Source organism: Athene cunicularia (assembly GCF_003259725.1).
Source record: "Athene cunicularia isolate RWA chromosome 10 unlocalized genomic scaffold, athCun1 chr10_part1, whole genome shotgun sequence".
In the NCBI taxonomy this organism is placed as follows: Eukaryota; Metazoa; Chordata; class Aves; order Strigiformes; family Strigidae; genus Athene; species Athene cunicularia.
Genome location: NW_020799112.1, coordinates 8,738,730 through 8,746,999, shown reverse-complemented (window position 1 = coordinate 8,746,999; position 8,270 = coordinate 8,738,730).

The window sequence follows — 8,270 nt, the reverse complement described above, 5'->3', positions numbered from 1 at the left end:
GGACGGGCCCTGCACCCGCGGAGCGGTGCCCACAGGAGGGCACTGCAGACTCGGCAACCAGGGCCTGGCAGCCGGCCGGGGCCAGGGCTGAGCTGGCCTGGCCCTCCCCGGCCCCCCCTGACCGGGCCCGCACCGCGGGGGAGCCCCAGCACCTCCAGCTGCTCCTCTCCGGAGGCCCCCAAACCTTTTTCTGAAAACACAAATAATTTGGCAGCATGTCCCCATTCCATCCCAGCCCCGTTTTGCATCGCAGAAGGACTTTTGGCCTCTTTTTTGCACCAGGAAAGTTGATGTTTTAGAGGTGGAGAGGGGGCTCAGAACAGTCCCCCCACCTCGGGATGGCTTGGTGGGATGGGGGTCCCGGGGTGCCCCCGTGCTTGGCTGGGAGCAGCAGGGACCCATCGCTGTTCAAAAATGCTGGTGTGACACTGCTTTTGCTGATTTACATGGTCTTCTATGGCCTGCCTGTGCCGTACACGAGTGCTTTTGTGTGGGGAGAAAAAAAAAATATTAAAAAGGAAAGATTAATGTCGATGGCACACTCGGCTGGTGGCAAAGGTGCCTGTGGGGAAAGTGAAGCCTCAGCGAGAGCTGGAGGAGGGGCCCGGTACCAGCACGACAGGGTGCAGCAGGGGTGCCGGGGGACCCACACCCTGGGACCTGCGCCCCGGGAAGGTGCTGAGCACCCAGCCGTGCCGAGGGGCAGGATTGCACCCCTCGGTGCGGTGGGAGCTCATGGTGCTGGGAGCATCCTACATCCTGCACCTCGCGGTAGCTGGACCATCACACTGTGCAGGATGGGTGGCCACTGGAGGCGAGTGGGACTGGTGTGGCCCTCAGTGTGCCCTGGGCTATGGAGCAGTGCTGCCTTGCCCTTCAGCACTCACCCATCTGCCACTTTGCTTCCCTCCTGCTCCCTCCTTCCTCCTTGCTGGGGCCATTTTGGCCGGGATTTCATGCTCGAAGTGGTACTGTAAATTCGGTCTCAAAAGAACCCTCTCAGGCTCAGTCTGAAGTTTTCAAAGGCAGGTGTTCTGCATCACAGCGCTGGATGCACAGGGAATCACTCCACCTAACGTGCACATGCTAAACCAAAAGTTCATCCTTTATATACCTTAAAGATGTCAATATTCATATATTTTCCAGGAAGTCCCCATCTTTCTGCCCATCGACTACATTTACATCGTGCTGGCATTGCAAAACTACACTAGGCACACACGGGGGTTTGGGGAGTTACCCCCCTACTTCTTTTTCTCTTTTATGGACACAGTCTTTTGAGGACAATTTCTTCTTCTTAGATGTTTCCCAACTCTGTTGTCTGGCCAAACTGTTTTTTCTTATCTGCCTTGGTTGAGCGTTTCTCCCAGGGTGTACCTGTTCTCAAGGTTAGGGTATCTTCTCTGTACATTTTAATCACTCAGGCCTTGTTAAATACAGAATTAAATGTTGTTTGGTAAAAGAATTTCTTAATATTCCCTGCTTTGAGACTTCCAGATATACACATGACCACAGAAGGTATAATGGGACACTCTTATCACTAATTGTTACAGGCCTCAATTTGCAGCACCAACTGCTCATAGCCACCAGCTACAGGGCAGCAGATCCCAGCTGCCTTCCTGGGCTCACCACAGCATCCAACCCCATCCTGGATCATTGCATCCAGTGCTCGTTTTGCCTCTATGTTTGCCCATGAGCACTTGTTTCAACCGGAAAAGCCCTGCCCTGGCCGTGGGAAGCCTCAGCACCATAGGAGGCCCAGGACGGTGCCCTCTTGTCCCCAGTGCTGGGAGCTGCCTCTCCACTGCCTTCTCCAGGCACGGCCTGAGTGAGGCAGAAACCCCCGAAACTGGGACACGCACATTCCCACTCTTGTGTTACTTGCAACACCAGTGAGGCCCTGCCACAGCCCCTCCTGCATGAGGCAATGGGGCAGACAAGCTGCAGGGGGCTGGGGGGTTTGTTGGGGTGACAGCGGGACCCCCTGGGCCATGGTGTCCATCCGCTCCCCCCCTGTGCTGCCGGCACAGGGAGCACCGACCTTCTCACTGATCCTGAATCAGTGGCTGATGCGAGGCTGCGCAATTGGCTCTGGCGATACGGTAAAATCTGGAGCCAGGAAGGAGAAATTGTTTGACATGGGGCCATGACATAAATTCTGTGGCTGAATCTCCTTCAGACAGTGTGATAGATGAGCTGGGTAATGATCCCCTCTGGGTGACGTCCTGGGCTGACATGTGATGGATGGAGAGACAGTGGCAAACTCTCGACGCCCCATGAACACACAGCACGGGGTGAAGATCCCAAAGTCAGTGTCACATTTTCTTTAACCCTGACTAATGTGGGCTTCGTGCCTCCCCAGTGAGCAGCAGGATTGGAATGTCAGGCAGCTCGCTGAACTGAGCCCCTCCGGCAGCGTCAGCAGGGGAGAGGGGCTCCCCTTTCCCCTTCATCCCACTGCATCCCTCTTGTGATGTGTTCCCCACCTCCGCCTGCTCTGCAAACCCTCCTCAGCTCTGCGCTCCCCATCGCGGCTCCGTGTCCCTTCCAAGCTTTGGCCGAAAACATCAAACTCCCACAGGGTCTTTGCTAGAGACCCACTCTGTGAGATGGAGCCTGGAAGTGACCCCAGACCCATGGGCTGATCCTCTGGGCTGTGGGCCAAGGTGTCCTTTTACCAGCATCGCTGTAATTAAGGGGCTGTTTCAATCAAGGGATGATGTAAGATCCTGCTCGCCACAACCAAGGGGAAATCGGGACAGATGCAGCCTCCCGGGGCTTACAGGGAAATAAATACCCGCACTGCCCAGGGACTTGTGGTGTATTGGGGATCTCTTTCCACCATGCTCCCAATCCTGTGCATACATTTACGCATTCATGTGGCCAAAGATGCCAGAAAAAAATTGTGGCTGGATGTGGCAGCGTCACGCGGCCGAGGAAAACACACTCATCTCAATCATAAAGAAGAGTTAATTACATCTCCCCGCTCTCCCTACATTTTGAAGCAATTATAAACAGAATGAATCATTATGTGTCTGCTGATAATCATTTTCATTCCGCATCCCCGCTGAATTGCAGGGTTCCGATGCGCTCTGATGCTTACAGCATGTCCAAAATAAAAAATAAAGGAAATTTAGCTCGTTTTGAGCATTGTGGCACCAGGGCATCCAAAAGCAGAGGGACTGGGGGGAAAATCGTGCAAAACACCCAAGAAAGGAGGATGCCATCGTGATGGGAAGCATGCAGCCATGCTTTCGAAGGGTAGGAGGGTCTCACAAGCCAGGTGGGCTTTGATTTTTCGTTTCCCTTTAGAGGAAGGCATTGGTGTTTGGGGACACCGAGGTGTTCAGTGGGGCCACTCTGCAGGTGGCAAGCTGCCCGCCGGCACGCACACCGCCAGCCTCTTGCAGTTGGGTGTGTGGTTCATCGGGAGGAATTTGGTTGCTTCTCTTGTTTCGGGGCTTGCAACGTGCCGGAGGGGTGCACATTGCAGGAGGTAGTTTGGCTGCCCTGGAGTGTGCAAGCACCTTGCAGGCTTTCAGCTGCCTGCTCCCTGCCTGCTCAGTGGTACCCGCCTGCCTGCACTTGCTCCCACCCCGGGATGTTTTCCATCACTGGTGGGCAGGAGGGCAGGCGGTTGCTCAGCAGATGGTGGGGAAACGCTCTCCAAGGGGGGCTGGAGGCAGCATCAAGGTCACTGCTGACATGATGAATACTGAGCTGCTCACGTCCCAGCTACGGCGATGAAAAATTAATGAATTTCTTCACCTTCCATCCGCAGAAGCTCCGTCAGCTGCCATTTTCCCCCACATCTCCGGTTCATCGGATGTTTCCTTTGGATCCAAGGAATAAATGATCAAAAGATGTGGAAGTTGGGGAGGGGGAATTGCTACTGCTCACAGGGTTTCAGCGCTGGAGCAGTGGGGTACAGGCAGCTTTGGCTACTTGGCCAAACCCAGTCATGGCTGGGATGGGAAACGGTGCCCAGAGAGGGGCCGCTCCCTCCAAACCTGGGGTTCACTTTGTTTTGGGGTTGTTTTTCATGTGAAAGCAACAGGAGGCTCTGAATCAGGAGCTGGGGAGGCAGGGGGTGAGGTTGGCTAATGATATACCTCCTGATTAATGCCTTCCCTTGGCTGGCTTCATTATTGTGATTACACTCTGGCTGTAGCATAGCAACAGCTAATTGTTGGTTGGATGCAAAGTGCATAATTCCCTGTATTAAAATTTTATTAAGATATAATTGCATTCATCTCGCAGCAGCGGATGCTTCAGTGATGCCGAGAAGAGGTGGCAGTGCTTGCTGGGGCTCCGCTGCATTTGGCCCCCACTGATGGGGTCCTGAGGGGTGGTTGAGCCTCGGGCCACCACGTCTCAGTGTCAGGGTGCCAGGGGTGTGTAGGGGTCACCAGGCCAGGGCTGGGCGCTGCATTTCAGGTTGGAGAGGGCTGGCTGCAGGTGCTGCACAGAATCTCACGTGCAGAATATTCCCTGACAAACCCTCCGCAGGTAAATTTTCATCTGTTGACAAATGAAAATGAGGGTTTGAGAGGGGATGAAAAGATGCTGGGTACTGATACTGCTGGAGGGCTGCGAGGGGCAGCTGCTGGTGGCACAGGAAGGGTTTTGCAACCTGTTGTTAAGAAGAAACTAAAATAGGAGCTTAGAGCTGCCAAAAGCCCTTTGCTCCCCCAGCATCGCGTCCCTCCGAAATCCAGACAGAGAGGGAAACCTTAAAAGAACTATATTTATTAACAGTATGATCACACTTGGCATATTCTATTACTAAGTGGTCCTGGTACATAGATATTATTCACTTAAGTAATCAATCACTGCCAACAAATTACAGGATACAGGGAATGAAATTAGCAAAATGAACTATGGATGTAAAATTCATTTGAAATTCAATTTAGGAGCAACATTAGCTTTCAATTAGTCTGCCCAACTGTTTGAGCATCATTTTGTCTATCAGATTTTTAAATAAATGTAATTAACCTTTGCTGTTAAATTGTTGTTGATTTCATTGATATAATTATTATGCAACTCCTAATATTTTGCTTGGATGATATCTCATTAGCTGGTGGCTTCTAATTAGAGAAATGAAGGACCAATGGTGAATTCTGGGTCTTTCTGGTCCCTCTACCTGTCGGGGCAGGGTGACACTCCAGAGCTGGGAGTTTGGGTGTGAAATTTTGCACGGGGAGGGGACATTGTCCCCAGCACAACTGGTCCCAAACTGGTGGAGCTGGGGACTGAGGAGCAGGAGGTGCCAGGGACGGGCCATGGGGTGTAGGAGGATGGGGGGGGCCTGCAAATTAAGGTGGCAGCACCTAGATGTTGGTGCTCCTTGGGCGCAGTTGGAGGGGCTGATACAGGCTCCATCCTGGGTTGTTCGCGGCCAGGTGGGTAGTGCTGGGGGGGGCGGGTTTGGAAGGGCACTGGGGCTTTTTTGTGCCCCCTCTGCTGCCATTTCCATCCCCATTGCCACCAGGATGGGGGGGGTGACAAGCCCAGGGAGCGTTTGTCCCGTGATAAGCAGAGGATATTTGAGGCTTTGCTTTGCTAATGCCTAGCGTGGCTGCTTCAATGCACTGGGTGTGGCCACAGTGGTAAATATGGAATTAAATAAAGTATTTTTAAGGCAGTAAAAACTGCTTTGAAAGCGGGATTCCCTGAAGAGAGGAGGGTGGGGGACCGTCCCGTGGCAGGGGGGAGCGAGAGGCCATCAGCAGCCATGCTATTCCCTGCTGCCCTCCCGCCTGGCTTTTGAGGAGGGAGATGGATGAGACAGAGTTGTTAATTAAAGAGCAGTAACTCATTACAGCCCCACATGCAGAGCTGGGGGGTCTCGGCACAGGCAGCAGCTGAGAGGGGCTGGGATGCTCCCCACATCACAGGCAGCCCCCTGTTCACAACCAACAGCCCCAACAGTTGTTTTTTCCCCCCCTAAAGAGAAATAACTTTGACAGTCACTTAATTCCCACGAGTTATTTTTAATAGATACAGCTTTCTCCCTTCAGCTACACGGAGTTTTGCGAGGTTATAAATCAAGTTAATATCTGATATATAGGACTAATTCTGCCCCTATTGAAGCCGATGGAAATGTTTCCACTGACGTCAGCGGGAGCAGGATTGATCTCCGTGCCTGGACTATTTGTTCCTGAGGTTTTAAGAATTCATTTCCTCCTTCCATTGCCAGAGACAGATAGCAGCAGTGGAGGTAGAGGAGTCATCTAATAACCACATATTAATACATGAATCATCAGCTTAGAGCCCAGTGCAGGAGGAGGCTGAAAGGAGAATAACTGAGCTTGATATTGGGCTGGCGGAAAGAAAGGATTTTGCAGGCAGGGCACAGCAGCTAATCTGGAACAAGATAATAATTGCAATGTAAATTTTTTTACTCTAGCACGCGAAGCGCATCTTTTAAGCTCTATTTAAATGCATTAGAGTAGACGGGGCCTCTGCTGAAATCCCTTCTCCAGGGCTGGAACAAGAGCACCTGTGATATTTCTTTACAATAAACTTTGAGGACACTATTTGCTTTTGGACAGACTCGTAACAGCACTTAAAAGAAGCTGGGACAGTCAACGTGCCACACTGCCGTGGGGCAGGCAGGACAGGACCTTGAAGTTTTACCCAGACCCCTTATTTTCACTATCGCATTTTAATGACGGAAACTGTCAATTTTTTATTAAATTTATTTAATGATACCTCCTGTATGGCACTGCAAGAGCTTCTTACATGAGAGCAGAGGGATGTATTCTGCTTGATCTTTTACATCCGCCAAAGAATGCAAAAGCATTGGTGGGATTTTGATCTCATTTGCAATGGAAATTTCTCGGCGCGGCTGGCTCCGGTCGCACGCTCCCTCTGCACACAAAGAGGAACAGCGGAAGGCAATAACCTTTCATTATCTTAAAATCTCTTTGCATTTTACCCTATGATTTTGTTTTCACGGTGTGTGACAAATAAGACTAATGAATAACTTAGACAAAGGAGTGGGGTGTGTATGTGTGTTTATTGCCATGGAAACAATCTTTGGGCCAAGCTAAGGGAATAATTCTTTTAAGACTATTCCTGCTTTGCAAAGCCACAAGAATCCCAACGTTTGAGAGGTCCCGAAAGCATACGACCTTCACCAGCTCATACAACATCACCAAAGGTCAGCGTCCAATTTAGCACTTTTTATACACCTTCTTGGTTAGTTAAGTGCACCCCAGTACTGCACTGACACATGCACCCCCATTCTGCTGCTGCTCCTTTCCCAGACCTCGCACACTGGCTGCTCTCCTGTATTTGCTCTGGAGAAGAGAAAACCAAAGGACCAGGCTCTGCAACCGCAGGGCAAAGTGCTGAAGGTGTCCTGGCAATGCCGAGTCCTCGCCTCCAGTAAATACCTTCCCGGGGCTGTTAATGAGTGAGGAAGATAATGCTGTAACTAAGACACTCACCGAGTGTCTTCTGACTCGGTTCATTTAAAATCGGTGGAAGGTCAATCCACCATTTCCAGCTGGAGCTCCTTAAACCTGGATTTTAGCACGGGGAGTCTGCAGGAGTATAAAAGCCTCCGAGGCTGATGGGTTTGGATCATGTGGGGTGAATCCCCATGCAACCCACACACAGAGCGGGCTGGGAAGGTTGATCCGGGGGAAGGAGCGGCGGGGGCAAAGCTGCACAAGGCAAAGGGAGGTTTTGCAAGAAGCAGCACGCAAGGTTGCACCAACCCTGTCTGGGCAGGCTCCAACCTTCGGCCAGCCAAGTGCTGCTTGCGCTAAGCAAAACAACTTTACAGAAGCTACGGGCGAAAAGTAAAAGCTGCTAAAGAGAAATCTTGTCTCCTGTGCAGGGAGTTTTATTTCTGAAGGGATGAGTTGGCTATCGCTGAGAACACAGAGGACATCGGCACACGAGTTAACGTCGTCCAGCGTCACGGCAAAGGGTTAAGGAGGGGATTTCTACACGCTGAATACAGACAGGAAATATTTAGTTCACGTTTCAGGTAACTGCCTCCCTTCCTAGAGGCAACTAGACAAAAAAACCTACGAGAAAATCTGCAACGGGTGAAGTTTACAATAGTTTGGGAAGCCGCAGTGCAGCTGCAAACCAACCAGGTGTTACTGGGAGACTTTCCACGCCGACAGCAGAGCCGGGCGGGCGGGAGGCGGCTGCCGCGCCCCAGCAGGGCGCAGCTCAGGGCTGTCAGCCCCCGCGGCCGGAGCCCACCGCCCTGCCCAGCACCCCGCCTGCTACAGGGCTGCTGAGAACATGCC